Source organism: Acomys minous (assembly GCF_964271855.1).
Source record: "Acomys minous genome assembly, chromosome: 14".
Classification (NCBI taxonomy): domain Eukaryota; kingdom Metazoa; phylum Chordata; class Mammalia; order Rodentia; family Muridae; genus Acomys; species Acomys minous.
Window position 1 is genome coordinate 51,760,087 of NC_140496.1, and position 19,750 is coordinate 51,779,836.

The following is a 19,750-nucleotide window of genomic DNA, read 5'->3' on the forward strand; positions in this document are numbered from 1 at the left end:
ACAAAGGAACTTTTCAACCAAGAAGTACAGCAAGAATCATTAACTATGTGGCTGAGCCCTTTAAATCAGTTAACAATCAAGACAATCCCACACAGACATGCGCAATATGATCAGAGCAACGCCTCAGGACAAGACCATGCACAGGTGGAGGCTCTAGGCTGCTTCAAGTTTGCAGCTGAAACTCCTAGACCATTTTTTCTCATTTTCCACCCTTCCTGAACTTCTGCAGTGTGTATTACAATTATTCATATTTTCTGTTGGTTTCCAGAAACCCCACTGGCTCCTGCTTCTTCTTTTCCCCCTCTGATCATTTTTCTCATGTCTTCTAGGTAGTTATGCTCACTTCTTCCAGTTCCCATGTTTTCATAGTAAGTCCTCTCTAATCACAATATCTTCTCTCCATTGGTGGGAAAGGAGCTTTTTCATTGGAAAAGCTTCCAATCTCCAGCTCCAGCCCCAGTATTTGCAGAAGTACAAAACTACACAGCTATCTCGGTGTTTTATAGCTTCTTCTCACACACAGTACCAACCTTGCCCTTACCTCATTCCATTTAATATCTCTCTCTCTCTCTCTCTCTCTCTCTCTCTCTCTCTCTCTCTCTCTCTCTTTGTCATAAAACTCAGAAAACATTCTGTGTCCTTGCTTTCCCTCACCCTAATACCACAATAAGTCATCAAAGCTCATGCATTCTATCACAGAAATGTTTTGTGGATCCAGTCTATTTCCCAGGGACATCACTCCAACATGAGACAGGGCACTCCTTGTCTGTCAAATGGATTGATGAAATTGCCTCTTACTGTTCTTCTGGCCAGCAATTTATCACTTTTATGGCAAGCATTTACAGACATGATCCTAAAAGCAATGGCTGACCCTGCCTATATAAAAGTCTGTATTATTCTGTCTCAGCTGTCCTCTGGTGAAGTTCAGCACCCTTAAACAGACATGCAAAACCTTCACAGTCAACTCCAGTACACTTCATCCTTCAATACTCTTAAAGCAAGGTATTAGAGACATCGAAGACTTCTCATTTGTCCTCTATGAGATCTTAATCCCTTCCTTGATTTGCTGAAATTCCTGCTTGACAGCTTGCTCACTACTTTAAGCACAATGTACATCATTCTTTTTTTATTAATTAATTTATTCTGATTACAACTCAATTGTTCTCCCATCACTTGTACCCACTGTTCCTCCCTCCATCCCATCCCCACCCTATTACCGTCCCCTAAGGTCCATGATTGAGGGGGACCTCCTCCCCCACTTTATGGTCACATGCTATCAAGTCTCATCTTGCTAGCCTGCCTATTCTTTCTTTGAGTGCCACCAGGGCTCCCCACCAAAGGGAGGTCACCAAATATGGGGCACCAGAGTTCATGTCAGAGTTAGTCCCTGCTCTCCACATAACTGTGGAGAATGTCCTGTCTGTTGGTTAGATCAGAGTACAGGTTCAGTGTTTACTACTTGCATTGTCCTTGGTTAGTGCAATAGTTAGGGCAGACCGCCCCCCCAGGCCCTGATCCACCCATTACAATGTTATTCTTGTAGGTTTCTAAGATCTTCTGGATCATTCTATTTCCCCATCTCCTATATTTGTCTTACATAGAGTCCTCACATCTGTCCCAATCTCCTGGTAAGTGAAGACTTTCATGGGACATGCCTTTTGGGCTAGTTTCCAATTATAAGTGAGTATATATGATGTGAGTCTTTCTGCTTCTGGGTTAACTCACTCAGTATCATCATTTCTAATTCCCTCCAATAGTCCATAAATTTCTGGATTTCGCTGTTTTTTTTATAACTGAGTAGTATTCCATAGTGTAAATGTACCATAATTTCTTTATCCATTATTCAACTGAGGGACATTTAGGCTGTTTCCAGGTTCTGGCTATTATGAATAAGGCTGCTATGAACATAGTTGAGCATATGTCCCTGTTGTGTGGTGGTGCATTTTCTGGGTATATTCCAAGGAGTGGAATAGCTGATTCTTGAGGAAGCCCTATTCTCAGTTTTCTGAGAAAGCGCCAGATACATTTCCAAAGTGGTTGTACAAGTTTGCATTCCCACCAGCAATGAAGGAATGTTCCTCTTTCTCCACATGCTCGTCAGCATGTGATATCACTTGAATTTTTGATCTTAGCCATTCTGATGGGTGTAAGATGGAATCTCAGAGTTGTTTTGATTTGCATTTCCCTGATGACTAAAGATGTTGAGCATTTCTTTCAATGTCTCTCAGCCATTCGATATTCCTCTGTTGAGAATTCTGTTTAGTTCTGAGCCTCATTTCTTAATTGAGTTGTTTGGTTTGGTGGTGTTTAATTTCTTGAGTTCTTTATATATTTTGGATATTAGACCTTTGTCAGATGTCGGGTTGGTGAAGATCTTTTCCCAGTCTGTAGGTTGTCGCTTTGTTCTCTTGACAGTGTCTCCTGCTTTACAGAAGCTTCTCAGCCTCATGAGGTCCCATTTGTTAACTGTTGACCATAACGCCTGGGCTGTTGGTATTCTGTTCAGGAAGTTGTCTCCTGTGCCAATGTATTCTGGGCTCTTCCCCACCTTTTCTTCTAACCAATTTAATGTGTCTGGGTTTTTGTTAAGGTTTTTGGTCCATTTGGACTTGAATTTTGTGAATGGTGACAAATATGGGTCTAATTGTATTTTTCTACATGTAGACATACAGTTAGACTAGCACCATTTGTTGAAGGTGCTCTCCTTTTTCCATTGAATAGATTTGGCTTATTTGTCAAAAATCAAGTGTCCATATGTGCGTGGATTTATTTGGGGGTCTTCAATTCGATTCCATTGATCAACCAGCCTATTTCTTTGCCAGTACCATGCTGTTTTAATTACTGTGGCTCTATAGAGCAGCTTGAGATCAGGAACGGAGATTCCTCTGGAGGATCTTTTATTGTATAGAATTGTTTTAGCTATTCTTGGTTTTTGTTTTTCTATATGAAGTTGAGAGTTGACCTTTTAAAATTGTGTAGATATTTTTATAAGGATTGCATTGAATCTGTAAATTGTTTTTAGTAAGATGGCCATTTTTACTATGTTAATTCTCCTTATCCACAAACAAGGGAGATCCTTCCATCTTCTCATGTTGTCTTCAATCTCTTTCTTTAGGGATTTAAAGTTTTTTTTTCAAACAAGTCCTTCACATGCTTGGTTAGAGTAACTTCTAAATAGTTTATATTGCTTGTGGCTAATGTGAAGGGTGTAGTTTTCCTAATTTTTTCTTCAACATGATTGTCATTTATATAAAGGAAGGCTACTGACTTTTTTGAGTTAATTTTGTGTCCAGCCAATTTGCTGAAGGTGTTTATCAGCTGTAGGAGTTCTCTGGTGGAATTTTGGGGGTCACTTATGTACACTGTCATATCATCTGCAAATAGGTATACTTTGATTTCCTCCTTTCCCATTTGGATCCCCTTGATCTCCTTTTGTTGTCTTATTGCTCAGGCTAGAACTTCAAGAACTATATTGAAGAGATATGGAGATAATGGGCAGCCTTGTCTGGCCCCCGATTTTAGAGGAATTTCTTGAGTATCCATTTAATTTGATGTTGGCTATTGGCTTGCTGTAAATAGCCTTTATTATGTTTAGGTATGTGCATTGTATCCCTGATCGTTCTAAAAGTTTAAACATGAATGGGTGTTGGATTTTGTCAAGTACTTTTTCTGCATCTAAGGAGATGATCATGTGGTTTTTCTCTTTCAGTTTGTTTATATGGTGGATTACATTGATGGATTTCCATATATTAAACCATCCCTGTATGCTTGTAATGAAGCTTACCTGGTCAAGGGGAATGATAACTTTGATATGGTTTTATATTCATTTTGCGAGTATTTTGCTATTTTTGCGTCTATTTTCATAAGAGAAATTGGTCTGAAATTCTCTTTTGTTGCTGGGTCTTGGTGAGGTTTAGGTATCAATGTGACTGTGGCATCATTGAAAGAATTTTGTAATGTTCCGTCTATTTCTATCTTTTGGAGTAGGTTGAAGAGTATCGGTATTAGCTCCTCTTTCAAGGTCTGGTAGAATTCTGCACTGAAACCATCTGGCCCTGGGCTTCTTTTGGGTGGGAGATTATCTATTTCTATAGGAGAAATAGGGCTATTTAATTTGTTTAGCCAATCTTGATTCAATTTCTGCAAGTGGAATTGATCAAGATTCCATTTCCCTTAGATTTTCAAATTTTGTGGCATATATAGCTTTTAAGTAGGATTTTGTGATTCTTTATATTTCTTCAGTGTCTGTTGTTATGTCTCCCTTTTCATTTCTGATTTTGTTGATTTGGTTAGTGTCTCTCTGTCTTTTAATTAGTTTGGCTAATAGTTTGTCTGTCTTCTTGATTTTCTCAAAAAAAACAGCTCCTGGTTTTGCTGATTCTTTGAATTGTTCTCTTTGTTTCTAATTTATTGATTACAGCCCTGAGTTTGATTATTTCCAGACATCTACTCCTCTTGGATGTTTCTGCTTCTTTTTTTTCAAGGGCTTCCAGATGTGTCATTAAGTTGCTTATATGGGATGTTTTCAATTTCTTTATAAAGGGACTTAATGCTATGAAATTTCCTCTTAGCACTGCTTTCAATGTATCCCACAAATTTGGGTATGTTGTTCATTTTCATTGAATTTCAGGAAGTCCTTTATTTCTTCCCTGACCCAGGTATCATTAAGTAGAGAGTTGTTTAGTTTCCATGTGTGAGTAGGCTTTTTCTGTTGTTGTTGAAGAACAGCCTTAGACCATGGTGATCTGATAGGATACAAGGTATTATTTCAATCTTTTTGTATCTAGTGAGGCTTGCTTTGTGACCTACTATGTGATCAATTTTGGAGAAGGTTCCATAGGGTCCTGAGAAGAAGGTATAATCCTTTGTGTTTGGGTGAAAAGTTCTGTAAATATCTATTAGATCCATTTGATCATGACATTGGTTACTGATGTTATTTCTCAGCTTAGTTTCTGTTTCAATGACCTATCATACTTCAGTGAAAGTGGGTGTTGAAGTCTCCCATTATTAATGTGTGGGGATCGATATGTGGTTTAAGCTTTGTTAATAGCTCTTTTACAAATGTGGGTTTCCTTGTATTGGGAGCATAGATGTTCAGAATTGTGATGTTATCTTGGTTGATTTTACCCTTGATGAATATGATGTGTCCTTCCTCATCCCTTTTGATTAATTTTGGTTGAAAGTCTATTTTGTTTATTATTAGAATGGCTACACCAGCTTGCTTCTTGTGACCGTTTGTTTGGAATATTTTTTCCAACCTTTTACCCTGAGGTAATGTCGGTCCTTGTGGGTGAGATGTGTTTCTTGAATGCAGAAGAATGTTGGGTCTTGTTTATGCATCCACTCGGTTAGTCTATGTCTTTTTATTGGAGAATTGAGACCATTGATGTTGAGCGATATTAATGACCAGTAAATGTTAAGTCCCTTCTTTTTTGCTGTTTGCTATAGTCAAGAGTTTGTGAGGTTGTGATTTTGCTATGGGATCTATTTCCTGTGTAGTTTTGGTTGCAACTCATCCTTGCACGGTGGAGTTTTCCTTCTAGTAACTTCTGTAATGCTAGGTTTGTGGATAGGTAGTGTTTGAATTTGTTTTTGTCATGAAATATTTTGTTTTCGCCATCAATGGTTATTGATAGTTTTGCTAGGTATAGTAGTCTGGCCTGGCATATGTGGTCTCTTAGGGTTTGCAGGACCTCTGTCCAGGCCCTTCTGGCCTTCATGGTCTCTGCTGAGAAATCAGGTGTAAATCTGATAGGTTTGCCAACATATGCTACTCTGCCTTTTTCTCTTGGCAATTTTAATATTTTTCTTTGTTCTGTATATTTTGTGTTTTTATTACTAAGTGGTGGAAAGATTTTCCTTTCTGGTTTACTCTATTTGGTGTTCTGTAGGCCTCTTGTATGTTCACATGCATCTCCTTCTTCAGATTGGGGAAATTTTCTTCTATTATTTTGTTGAAGATATTTTCTGGGACATGGAGTCAGGCATCTTCTCTTTCCTCAATGCCTATTGATCTTGGGTTTTGTCTTTTCATGGTGTCCTTGATTTCTTGAATGTTCTGTGTCAGGAACTTTTCATATTTAGCATTTTCTTTGATGGTTGTTTCATGTTCTACAATTGCATCTTCATGTCCCGAGATTCGTTCCTCCATTTCTTAGATTGTGGTAGAGAAGGTCATCTCAGTGTTGGTTGCTTTCTTCTCTAAGGCTTCTTGATCACGTTTTTTCTTCTGTGTGTTTCTTAATCATAGATTTCATTTTCATCTTCAGATCTTAATCTGTATTATTGATTTCCTTCATCTGTTTGTATTTTCCTGAAATTCTTCCAGTGCCTCTCTATATGTCTTTTTTATGTCTTCAACCTGTTTGGTTGCATCCTCCTGCAGTTGTTTACAGATGTTATGTTTCTTCTCTTATCATGTTCCTTACTAAGGACTTAGGTCTTTTTCCTGTATTTCAATTGTGTTTGGGTTCTCATGCTTGTTTTCTTTGGGATAGCTGGCATCTGGAGATGCCGAACTGTTTTGTTTGTGTTCTTATGCTGTCCTTTAGTCATTTGTTGTTTCTAATGATGGGATGTAGCTTCTGGTGTCCTTCACTGGTCATTGAGAGTGGGTAGCTGGTGAACGATTATAAGTTGTGTGCCCTTGCCTGTGGGGATCAGGGAGTTCTTCCCTGGAATAGGCAAGTGACGTGGTTTCCACTCCTGGAGACTTTGCTTTATGTGTTAGGCTTGCACTGGGTCAGCAGAGGTAGGCTTCTGCCATGTCCCTTTCAAGTTATTGCTGTGATTAAGGCCAGAAGTTTTGGGACTCAGAATGCAAGTGGTGAGCTCTGACTGGGCAGGTTGTTCCAAGCTGCCTACACTTCCCATGGCCCTGTAGTCTAAACCCCACCTGGGCTGTGGTCACCTTTAGACCAGTATAAAGGCACCTCAGGGGTATACAGCCTCTCCCAAGAGTGTGGTAGATCCTGCCAGGGCTGTGGAAATTGTCCAACCTGGGTTCTGACTGCTCAGATCTGTGGGCTCAGTCCCCTGTGTCTGGCTCCAATTTGGGCAGGCTCTTGCTGGGCTAGATGGACCCAGCCACGTGGGAGATCCTGCCGGGGCTATAGGAACTATCCATGCTAGGGTCTAACTGTCTGTGCAGCATTATTTACTTCACTGAAATCCCTTGTCTCTGCACAACACCTTCTCCCCATGTATTTCTAACCTATCAGCTCCATTCAAAACTAGTGGCCTTCATCAATACTTCAGTATATCTTCTCTCACCTTTCCAATCTTCTAACTCATTTGATAAAACTCATCTCAGCATATGAAGTCTTTGCTTCTGTTCCCTGAGGTCACTCACATTTATCAGTTCTGCATTCAGAAATAATCAACTTTATGAAATTAGCTCATAATAGCAGTAGCTATCACTATGTTCAATAACATATTAATTAGAAAGATGATTGAATATTTTCTGCAACTTCTATAAGAGTAAATTTGTGACTACTTTAGATGAGTCCTCTGTAAAGAAAAACTTTGTCCTGATCAATTAAAACTTTGATACCAAATTTTTGGTAGACTGTAGAAGTGTTGGAGCATGGTCTGTGGTTCTCCTAACCATTCTAATTCAGTATACAATTATCACATCAAATCTTATTTGCCAGTCTTCTCTGGTAAATTTCAAATTGATTGACTGAAACAGAGATTATTAAATTGTACTAGAAAACTACGTTCACTTTATGAACTTTGGTGTTGTTTCCTGAATAAAACAACGAATCAACATGCAGAGTAAGATAGCTGGCTTACTTCATTATCTCAGGATTTTGGTCTTGTTATGATTTCTAATGAACACCATCCAGAACACAATAGGGCAACCTGAAGATTTACGGGGAGACCCCAAATGTTATCAGTGGCCAACTCTTAGAGCAAAGAGCAAGGAAGAACCATTCCTACCAAAAGAGATGTTCCCATTCAAGCCTTCTCTGAGATGGACCAAAGTTGAAAGTTAGTACACTCATAATTCTGTTCAAATAAGAACAGGGAAGCCAAGGAGTGTATGAAAGAAATATTAAAAATAGAAAGAAGTCCCAGATGCAGAACTCATCAAAGACAGAACACAGGAAGCTTAAGATCAGAGGCAATTGTTAGTCCCAGGGCATATTTAGTTTCAGTAACTGGGACCAGAGAGTCAAAACTGAGAAATGAGAAGAACATCCTAAAAAGATCAGCTGTGGCCTCAAAATTTTGTTGAAAACTTCTACTTTGCTTATATGGAGCAATCTCTGAGCCCCTCTTTCTGGCAGGTGGCCCCATCACTGGGCTCAGCAGTTCCCTGATGGTTGACTTGTGTAGAGATCCATAAGAACCATTTCTTTCTCAAGAGACGTCAAGAGTTCACACACACATACACAGGACGTAAATTCTTAGTCATCATCTCCAAAGGAAATGTGGTTTTTTTTTTCTCTTGCCAACATCTATGGTAGGGTCTCATTTTCACATGTGGCCAGTCATTTGTCATTTAGTCCATTGTGAAAGGCACAACTGCAATCTGACTTCAGCATATTGACAAAGAGCCTTTGCTTGATCAAACATCAGTCAAGCTCCTTTTCCTAGGCTCGTCTTACAAAATCTAGTTTGAACAACAACAAACAAAAATCTGCCAGTTTGCCTTAGAAAGAAACCTTGAAACGCAAACACAGAGTCTCATCTTTTGCCAGCTCTCCCGCCCACATTTTTTGCTTGACCATCTCCAGACATCTCCAGCAAAGTTCCTCTTAGAACCCTGCTTAACCCCTGATCTTTCCCCCTCATGAGATTCTAGTCATTGATTCACATCCTGCTCCTTGGATATAAATCTCCACTTCCATAATGTTTGTTCAAGTTTGAGCCCAGTCTCTCCACTGCTGTGGGCCCTGTCCCTACCTCAGTAGTCCTGAGTAAAGTCTGCCTTGCTATGCTTTAACCAGTATCACTGAATTTTTTTTTCTTTGACAATATCTGAACTAAGGTGCAGGGAAGGGGAGGGAAGGGTAATGAGATGACACATGTGTTAAAGGGAGAAAAGAAGGGAATCATTGATTTGACTCATTTTCCTGGCTGCATTAATTTATGATTCTTGGAAACTTTTTGGCAGGAAACGGGAGGAAGGATTTCAAGAATTCATGGAATCATGTTTTACAAGTAGCATAGAGGATGGATGTGTGCTGTACCTAGGCTAGCTCCCTCAGTTCACGGGTACTGGAACATAAAAGAGAGGATGGATATGAACTGAGATCTCAGGATTTGCTGGCTATTTTAAATCTGTCAAGATAATGATTTTGTCAGTTTGGAAAGTAAGAATCAGCAAGTTTAAGTAAGTTGCCCAAGTATACACAGATTTTTTTTTAAGTGCCAAAGTTTAATTCAGATTTTTTTGGGTCTCAAGCATCTTTCCAGTGTGCTAAGCTTGCCTCACAGACATGCTATGAGGATATATGTAGCAGTAAGAGGGGGCAGTTAGGTCTCTCAACTCCTAGCCCCATAGACTTTCCACTGTAAATGATGCCACAGTTTCAATTCTTCTTAACTAAAAAAAATGACACTGTAAATTAAATTACCCTGTTCATTCAATGTGGTGAATGTCTTGGTTTTGCTCCTCTAGCACGGCTCTCCCCACCTGCAGCCCCACTTCACACCTCATCATCCCAGGACCACCAATGCACTGAACAGTCACTGACCCAACTTTCCAAACCCTTTCTTTGGTTTCTCCCTTTAAAACCCATCCATCCTTCTCTCTCTCTCTCTCTCTCTCTCTCTCTCTCTCTCTCTCTCTCTCTCTCTCTCGATATTATTTACTTTGTAATCACTGTACATCCTTCTGGAGTATGGTGTGAAATTAACTTCTAGCTCTTTCCTAAGGAACTAATTAATTTAAAGCATATGTTAACTAATAGTCTGATCTTTTAGTGTACTCCACCCACTCACCCAGACATCATTACATGTCACTAGCTGGCAATATCTACACACTAATAGCTATACCTAGCATAAGACTCCAAAGGTTTCAACTAAAAGGAATTTTACTCCTCCAGATAGAAAGTAATTTTAGATGGTGTGTGTGTGTGTGTGTGTGTGTGTGTGTGTGTGTGTGTGTGTACCTATACATGTTCATATACATGTGCACACATGCAGGCAAGTGTGTAGAGGTCAAAGTTTTTTGCTTCAACCATTCCCTACCTTGTATTTTTCGACAGGCTCTCATACTAAACCTGGATAATACCAGATTAACTAGATGCCTGGCAAATAGTCCCCAGTATCTTGTTTCTGCTTCCCCAGCTAGGGGATTACAGTATGTACCAGTATGTCTTGCTTTTTTTTTAAACACAGGTGCTAAGGATCTGACTAGGTCCCTCATGCTCATAACTTAGAGCAATCAGCAATTTTACAGTTAAGTCATGCTTTCTCATTCTGAACCTGGCTACCATTATATATATATATATATATATAATCAGTGTAGGCATAAGGTTAATGTACAATTCAAATGCTGATTTCTCTACCCCTTACATCTAGCTACAATCCTTGTTCTGAGACTCTCCTGTCTCATTTTTGTGTAAACACTGCTCCCCAGTGGTCCCCTGGTATGCCAATAAAGCAGTTTACAGCCAATCACTGAGTAGAGGAGAGGATAGGGCTGGACTTCCTGCCATCCAGGGGAGGAGGAGTTAGAAGGGGAAATATGGGATTGAGCCATCATCAGAGGAACAGGTGACATCAGAGAGAGGAGTTCAGCAAGGAAAGCTACAAAGTGCAAGGATCTCTGGCATGTACACTGGGAGGAAACCAAATTCACTTAGAAGGTTAAGAATAGATAAATAATTGTTCAGTTCTTGTGCTTTGAAGCTTATTAAAATCATATAACAGAGCCTCGATTATTTGTGTGATATCCAGGTTAAGAGAGAAACTGAGAAACAAACACAGTTTTGTAAAAATAACATTCATATATCAGTCAATGCATATTCATGGAGCACCTATGCAAAATGCACTCAGCGTTTTACTAGAGCTTGAAACATATGAAAGGTAAAGGAAATATTTCATCATTCCTCATCTTATGTGGCTTCTGTAAGAACATTCATGAGCTTAGAGAAAAGGCGACATTCATAACCTACTAGAAATATGCTCTTTGGTGCACACCTAAAAGCCCCTCAAATTCAACCTTTCTTCCTCTTCCAATGAGAAGTAGGTATCGTGAATCTGGAAAACATATGTGCTTACTTTGGCTAATGAGCATTTTCATCCCACTAACCTAGACCCAACACTGCTGCTCTTCGCCCAGCCTACCAGTTGCCTAGTTCTGTCTGTGGTAATATTCCAGTTCAGCCCTGCCCATGGGCCCTCTCAGCCTTCCTTAGAAGTATACATTCTCAGTTATTAGTGAACAAATATTCTTCCTGCTGGCTTCTGAACTCCTGGGAATGCAAGCCTAACATTCTATATGAATATTGTCAAAGTGCTTTGACAATAGAAAGAAACTAGGCATTGTTTTACATTCAGGTGTTGGAGATTGGTCTGATGTGTTTTGATGCTAATTAGTACTTGCTGTCTTTTAATGTACCCCAAATATAGTGCTGTGTAACCTTGCCCAAAAACTTATTCCTATTTGACCAATAAAAAGCTGATACACATGGGCAGGCAAATGGGATAGACATGGCTAAGGTTCCCAGGCTTTTGGGACAGAGAGATTCTTGGAAAAGGAGATAGTCAGAGACCAGAAGAGGATCTTGGGAAGGAGACAAGAGAAGAAGAGGAGAAGGAAGGAGACCACTGCCGTGGGTTAGGTGGAGAAAGAAGCACATGGCCAGCATGGATGGAGGATTTGGCCCAGATGAAGAACATTAGCAAGTTTTTGGGATTATGGACAGGAGGTAGCTTGATAGAACTTATTAAAAGCAGATGGCATGGGATTGGGGCAGAGGGGTACGGGAGGTAGTTTAGGCCAATAATATCTGCCCTGTCCCAGGTAAACCAAGGCTATTTTAAAATATAACAGGTGTCTGTGTTTTTAATTGATTGATAATGGATAAGAAAATACTGCCGTAGTAATTATAGCCTAATAATGAACATTTATTAAGCCATACCTTTAAATTAACCACAGCATTCAGGAACAAAAACAAAGGATGGCAATCTTGACTTAGCCTTAAGGAATAAGAAAAAAACTTAAAGACAAGACTGAAAAGGCCTTGATCAAGGAAGTAAGAAACTTGAAGTCAAGCTAATTTATAAAGGGCAAATATTTTCTAGCTCATAGTACCTGAAAACAGTCTTCCCTGCTTCCAACTTATAGATAAAATGCCTTCAAAATAATTTTCTTTAAGTACAAATTTTTAGACAGGTGCAGTGGTGCACATCTAAAATTCCAGCACTTGGGAGGCAGAGGCAGGCAGATCTCTGTGAGTTCATGGCCAGCCTGGACTACAAAGTGAGTCCAGGACAGATCTCTGTGAGTTCAAGGCCAGCCTGGTCTAACAAAGTGAGTCCAGGAAAGCCAAGGCTCCACAGAGAAACCCTGTATGAAAAGTTTAACTTACTAGCTCTTATATATGCAGTTTAGATGAGTACCCAGCAAGATTGTTAGTGGGCCAGTAGATTACAGGTGAGCTGGCAAGCTGTGAAATATGTTCCACTTCTTGCAGTTTTCAAAGTTGAGAGGGAGAAAAGTAAGGAAGTGAGGTGGCTGGCTCCTCCCAGCCATGACACCCAATGTATTATCTGGCAGATAGAGAATTAGTGTGGCCCAGTAGTGGAAACACTAAGTAGAGACTAATAAAATCATCATGGAGAACACTCAAAACTATCACAGCCTTAACATATACGTGAAAACCATCTACCATTAAGGCTAACAGCGGGCTAGGAATGCAATTCAACTACCTCACAGTTTTCTCTAATTTTTTGTTGTTATATTGTTTGACAGGATTTTTTTGTTTGTTTATTATCGCTCTGTTGTGCTCTTCTTTTTTGTGGTACTGGAGATGGGATATAGTTATTTATATATCCTAGACAGTCACTACCACTGGACTATATCCCTGGCCTTAGTTATACAAAGGATACAAGAAACATTTCTGAAATATTTTTAAAACTTACGTGTCAGATTATAAAACTTCTTAAATGTGTCCACTGTACCATTTCTTCTGATACTTTTAATAAAATGCATAAGGAATAAGTGTTTTCTAACCATTTGGAAACCTCAATGCACACATGCACACTCACCTTCATTTGTGAACTGCCCTCACACAAGCTCTTTTTAGACACTAGAAATGGAGACATGGACAAAAGAGACTGTTTCCTGCCCTCATGGGGTTTGTGTTCTGGTGGAGAAATACAAGAAATAACAAAATCAGTAAGAACAAGTTGTTAGAAGGCAGTTGTGCTGTGTAATTAAATAAGAAGTGGAGAGGAGTATAAGGACGTGGCAGAGAGAGTGAGGAATAGAATGAAACCAGGAAGCCATCACAGAGAGAGTGACATTAAAACAGAAGAGAGATGGAGGCAGCGAGCAAGCTGGTAATGTGCTCCTCAGAGTACCTGTCAAATAAATAAATAAAGCAAACCCTGAAATAACAGACTAGCAAGAACTCACCAGTCAGGTGCCATCAGTAGAAATGTGAAGCCTTAAGGGAGGTACCTTAGTTACTGTTCTGTGGCTGTGAAGACTCCATGATGAAGGCCACTTAGAGATGAAAGGGTTTATCTGGAGCTTACAATTTCAGAGGTTGAGTTCATAACTACCATGTTGGAGAACATGGTACTGAAAGCCTATGTCTGGGTCACAAGCAAGAGAGCTAACTGGGAATAGTTTAGGAACCGGAAAGCCCACCTCCAACCAGGCCACATCTCCTAATTCTCCCCCAAATAGTTCCTCCAACTGGAGACCAACTACTAGAGGGTCATTTTCATGCACCATTTGTGGTATATGAATGAAGCAAATAGAGAAAAATAGGAAGTTACACACATAGGGCAATATGTAATTTTGATATTAAATTATTCTATAAGTGAATAGCAAAATGAGGAATCATCTCCATGGAGGAAGAAACAAGACATTATCTAAGATGAAGCAGCCACATCCCTGCTAGAAGAGCCAGGGCCAGTGAGAAGTGTGTAAATCCCTGAAGAGCGTGGAGCCAAGCTGTGGGAGGAAAGGATGCTCGTACCTCCACTTTGGTGAGGTCTCTATGCATCCTCTGCACAGGGCTCTACCTGTGATCTTCATGGAGATAGCACCTCCCCAAACAATGCAAGAGGATTGTAAGGGCATGAGCATCCATATAAAGTGTGCATGCTTCATGATTGGCATGGCCATTGTCTTTGATAGTTCCTAAAAAGAGTTTCTAGAGGGCCAGAAATACAGTTGACCTGGAGTGGAGGTAGGGGTGTGTGTGTGTGTGTGTGTGTGTGTGTGTGTGTATGATATCACATACTCCCAAAACTGCTAAGAGAGCAATACAACTGGTTGTGCTGGTCCGAATGTCTGTGCCTCCCTAAGATTCATGAGTTGAAAGCCTAGGGTGATGGTAAGAGAAGGTCAGGCTTTTAGGAGAAGATTGGGGCGCAGGGTGAAAAGAGACTCAGGATCACTCCTTCATCTTCACCCCATATGTGGAAGGACACAGGCGATGATCACTATGCATGAGGAAAGCAAGGACGCAGCAGACACCAAAGCTGGGCACCTTGACTTTGGACCCCATAGCCTCCAGAACTACGAGAAGTAAATTTGTGCTTCACAGGCATCCTAGTCTCTAGACTTTCATCAGAGCCACCAAAGCAGACTATGATCAGAGCTCACCCAACCTGAGAGCCTGAGGGTCCCTGGGGGTTGACACAAGTTACACATATTACTTTGTTTAAGCCTTCGGAAAATGTTTGCCCTTAAGAAAACTTGCTCTTACAATCAGCTATCAAATTATACTCTTCTAGTATGTTCTGCTAAACAATCCAATGTGCACTTAAATGTAATGTTTTCCCCACTATAACTCTTAACCCTGATAAGTTAGTTGTTTGTTTGTTTGTCTTGAGACAGGATGTCACTATCTAGCCCTGAATGACCTAAAACTCTATGTAGATCTGACTGGCCTTTAAACCACAGAAATCAGCCTGCCTCTGCCTCCCATGTGCTGAAGTTATAGGCATTAAGCTACCACACCTAGCCTTAGATAGTTTTAAGATACAGAAAAAAAATTTTTTAATTGTAACATTTCACTACAGTGTATTAATGACACCCTGTCTAAAGTCCATTAGGACATATGTGCTTGAATGCTCCTTCACCTCAGGATGCTGCAAAACACAAATGTAAAACTTTGCCTCACTAAAAATGTCCATGACAGATCGCAAGTACATAATATAAGGACGTTGTCACTTAATAATAGCCAGGCAAACTCTTCCAAAACCACCTGAGCCAATCCTAATACTAATTATGACTTGCCTGGAGGTGTTGAGCTTAGCAGGACTTCTGTATTTGCCTTAGCCTTCTGTGATCACATTAGATTCAGTCTCATTTCGCAGTAAAGCAGTGTCATAGATAATGAGCTATCAATATCAAGGAAAAAAAAAAGCATGTTACTTGTATCAGGATATCATAATCCTGCTAAACTAGCGGTTTGTCACTAATTTGCTACAGCACTAATTTTATTTTTTAAGATTTATTTATTTATTAAGGATACAGTGTTTTGCCTGCATGTACACCTGCACGCCAGTTTCAATTTTATAAAGATACAAACACAGTGTAGACGGATCCCACCTGCCTTTACTAGGATTAAAAGCCAGGCGGTTTCTTCCACAACACTGCCACCTTCTGGTCAGTGTGGACTTAACAGTTAGCTCCAAGCCGTCCAGCAGCAAGAAATTTGCCTTGGATTCATAGAAAATCCCCACTGGAAGGAAAGTCCAATCACGTTCTACACAGACAGAATGTGGGACTCGGTTGCCCAGCATCCTGAGACCATGGTGCCCTGTAATTGACGCGGCCTGGAACTCTTGCCGTGGCCTAGAGAGCAGAGCGCAGAACTTCCGTCATTACCACTTCCTCCATGCACGAGATTTTAGGTTGTGTTATTCCATATGCTTGCTTATTTGCATTACTTACATTTTATACTATGAACAAATAATTATACTTTGAAATTTCAAAAGACGTGTACTGGTTCCGAGTGTTTCTAGACCAGAAAAGCATATTTTCCATTATTCTGTTTTCTTCTGTTATAAAACTGCTTTTCCAATTGTGTTTAAAATCAATGCTAATGGGAAGGTTTTAGAAAAAAACAAATGAAAGAAAATTCACCATAAGTAAGTATCAAACTTCTCAAAGGAAAAATGATAGGAATTATGCTATGAAGACTAATGTTTAACAAAAACATATATATGGTTAAAAGTGGGCTATTTAAAGCTAATAAACTTGCCCTTGGCAGGTTTTGAATGCCTTATTTGCCCGGTTGGGTGTAATTAGGATTAACGCTTTCATTACACACTCCACCCCCAGCTTCATGTTTCTTTATATTTTGTAAAGGATTTTCGTATCTACCTCATGAGCCATATTGATCTGTACTTTCATTTTCTTGTAACATCTGGTTTTTATACTTCATTGATATCAGCTTCGTGTTGTGAGCTTGGCATTTTGTTTTCTAGAAATAGTTTTTGTAAATTGAGTGTATTTCTTCTTTTATGTTTTGCAAAATTTGCTAACAAAACTACCTGGGGGCGAGTTTTTTAAATGAAATTTCTACTTATGAATATGAGTTAACTGCTCATCAATAGGAATGTGACTGGCTCCAACTAGCAACTTAAAAGAAAGCACAATACAAGATCCTGGATGTCAATGTGCACAACCCTTCACCATCTGCTCTTGTGAAAACAAGACCCCCAAAATGAGATAGGTGGTGGACATATCTATAAACCTCCAAGATCTTTTACCACAAAAATGATTGCTTGTTTTTGGGGACTGGTGTGCCCTGACAGACACAAATTGTTTGTGCTAATTAAGACAAGTCACACACAGAGAGAAATTATCAACTTTCAAGGTATTGGAATATAGTCAAATTCACTAAACAGCAAGATTCCACTGAACATAATTGTTTTCTGCATGTTGAAGAAAATCAGAGTCATGTACTTGCACGCCACTGGTATGAACAGCAGGGCTCGGTAGGTTAGACACTTAGATATGTGCACACAGAGAAGAAATTAGAGATTCTACACAAAACAGGGTGTGACTCCTGATGCCTACAATGCCAGCAGCCCCTCCAGACAGCAACTGCTCCAGGATCACAGGTTCTGTATACTGATAAGGCCAAGGCAGCCTGTTGCAAAGTTAGGGTCGCTCTTGCTTATTGGCTCACAGAAGCCAATCCACAGTATAAGCAGAAGTCTACAATGTGCTTTTTGCCATGAAAAAAAAAAAAAACCAACATCTACTCTGGAGATTTTAAACCTGTTATATATTATAAGGATCTATACACTCATAGACATAGATATCAGAAAAGCCCAAGGAGAATTCATAGAAAAGTGTAGGGTAGAGGAATCTGTGAAAGGAATCTGAGCAAGCAGAAGGGATACCAGCAGAGAAGAACCAGGAAGGGGGAGGGGGAGGGGAGAAAGAACAGGATTGACAAAACACTCCTAGACAGCAGAGATGTGGGAGCCCCCACTGGAGAAGTAACAACTCAAAATCAGCAAACTCCTAAAGCCCCAGGCCTAGATCTACCGGATTCCAAGCCGTCATCCAGCTCCATGACGTGGCTCCGCCCCTTACCACAGGTTACTTGAGATGAACTGGCTAAATTTCAAATCTGCCCCCTCTCTTCAGTCAAACTAGTAAAGTAAGAATAAAGATATTGATCTGCTTGCCACTTTCCCGGCATTTTAATGACTTCAACAAGACATGAATAACTTACCAATAATATACTATTGATCCTTTCATAAAAGATTAAACCGGAAGTAACAGTTTGTTTCAATTATCAGGGTTTTTTTGTTTGTTTTTTGAGATTTTGTTTTAAACAGAATGGTGGGAATCATAATTCCACTTTCAGGTGAAGAGCCAACTGAAACCAGAATTACAGAATTTAGGTGAGGCCTCAAGGCTGAACGCCAGTAGACTGAAGCCAGTTTCACAAACACAGAAATCCTGAGTATAGCTGTTATCGCTACTTAAAAAGCTCTGCATGCCATTTGTCTCAGACCCAGAGGAAAACAAAATTCACAATGCTTCATTAAAGAATGTGTTACATTCACCACTGTTCAATTTAGCTATACAAAATAGAAACAGAGAAATCTAATGCAATTGCCTCTAGGAACAGTATTCAGATCAGCAAACTTGAGGAAAAAAATAACCAATATAGCAGAAGGAAATGTGTAATGGAGAAAGAAAATGAAATCAGGAAAAGACATTCTGAAAGGATATTATGATCAAAATTCTAGTAGAAATATACTGGAGACTCCATGAAGGAAATGCTTCTCACAGGGCCATGGAGTCAGAGGTAGAGCAAGGCAAGCCCAAGAATGAGGAAGACATAGCTGCGCTTTGGACCTTCTTGGGTTTCTATGTGAGACAGTAAATCCGTGTGTCCTTTACTTCCGTCTAGAATTTGCCTAGGAAAAGAAATTAAGGGCACTAGTAGTCAATGTTGAAAACAGCAGTGTGCCGCTCAGGGGTCCCTTTCTCGGGAACCCTTCCGCCTTTGTGTTAAATTGTGACCGCCCTTCCAGTCCTGTTGCTGGTATTCCTGAGAACCTATGGCCACATCATCACGTTATTCCCTCTCCTAATTTCTGTTGCAGACAGAGGCTTCCGTGTGGCTCCCGTTTCATTTGGCTTGGGTTTGCTTCCTCTAGAGCAAAGGTACATTTGTGCTCTGTAGTAGTAACAACTAAAATCAACTAAACTTCAAGAGATTTCCTGTGCCTAACTAACTTCATTCTCACTGCCCCTTCTTTAGCACTTCATCTTCAAGTTCAAGTTCAAGGTCATTCCCTACAACAGCTCTCACCCACCTCACCCTGATAACTATCACAGGATCCCCAACTCGTTTAAGCGAAATCCTCATAGAAATTAAGCATGATGATACATACCAACATGAGGGCGCCACAGTCTGTAAATAGACATAACCACTCTCCTCCATCGTGGTTATTCTAGGGAAATGTGTTCCATTCCCTAGTCAGTGAGCCAGCAATTTAGCCCTTAAGATGTACAGGCTGAGGGACCCATCCATCGATGCATTGGAGTGTGGTATTTAAGGAAGACTTCAAGGTCTTCCTGGAAATCTATGTAATAATTTTGAGGGGTGAAGATAGGGTTTTTCTGTTTCTCTGTGTAGTCTTGGCATCCTGGACTCACTTTGTAGACCAGGCTAGTCTCGAACTCACAATGATCTGCCTACCTCTGCTTCCCTAAGTGCTGGGATTAAAGGCATGTTCTATGACCTGGGCTCTGCAATATTTTTTAACTCTAAAGAGAAAAGGTTAACTTTTTATATTTTAGCTTTTTTTCGCTGAACAGAAAAATTTCAATAACACATTTGTTTTGTAAAGGTCAGGAATTTTGCCACAGTTACAGACATTGTTTATATAAAAGTGAGTTGCAAAAAAGAAAAGTGTCAAGTGTACATATCATGTAAAATGTTCAAAGTTTTCATAATCTATTGTAAAGTTAAAAATGACAGTGTAAATAAAAATTTTGAACACAATAGAAAAACTGAATGCATTTAGAGGAAGCCTATTGAATTAAAGTGAATTTTAGTACATTCTGCATTCT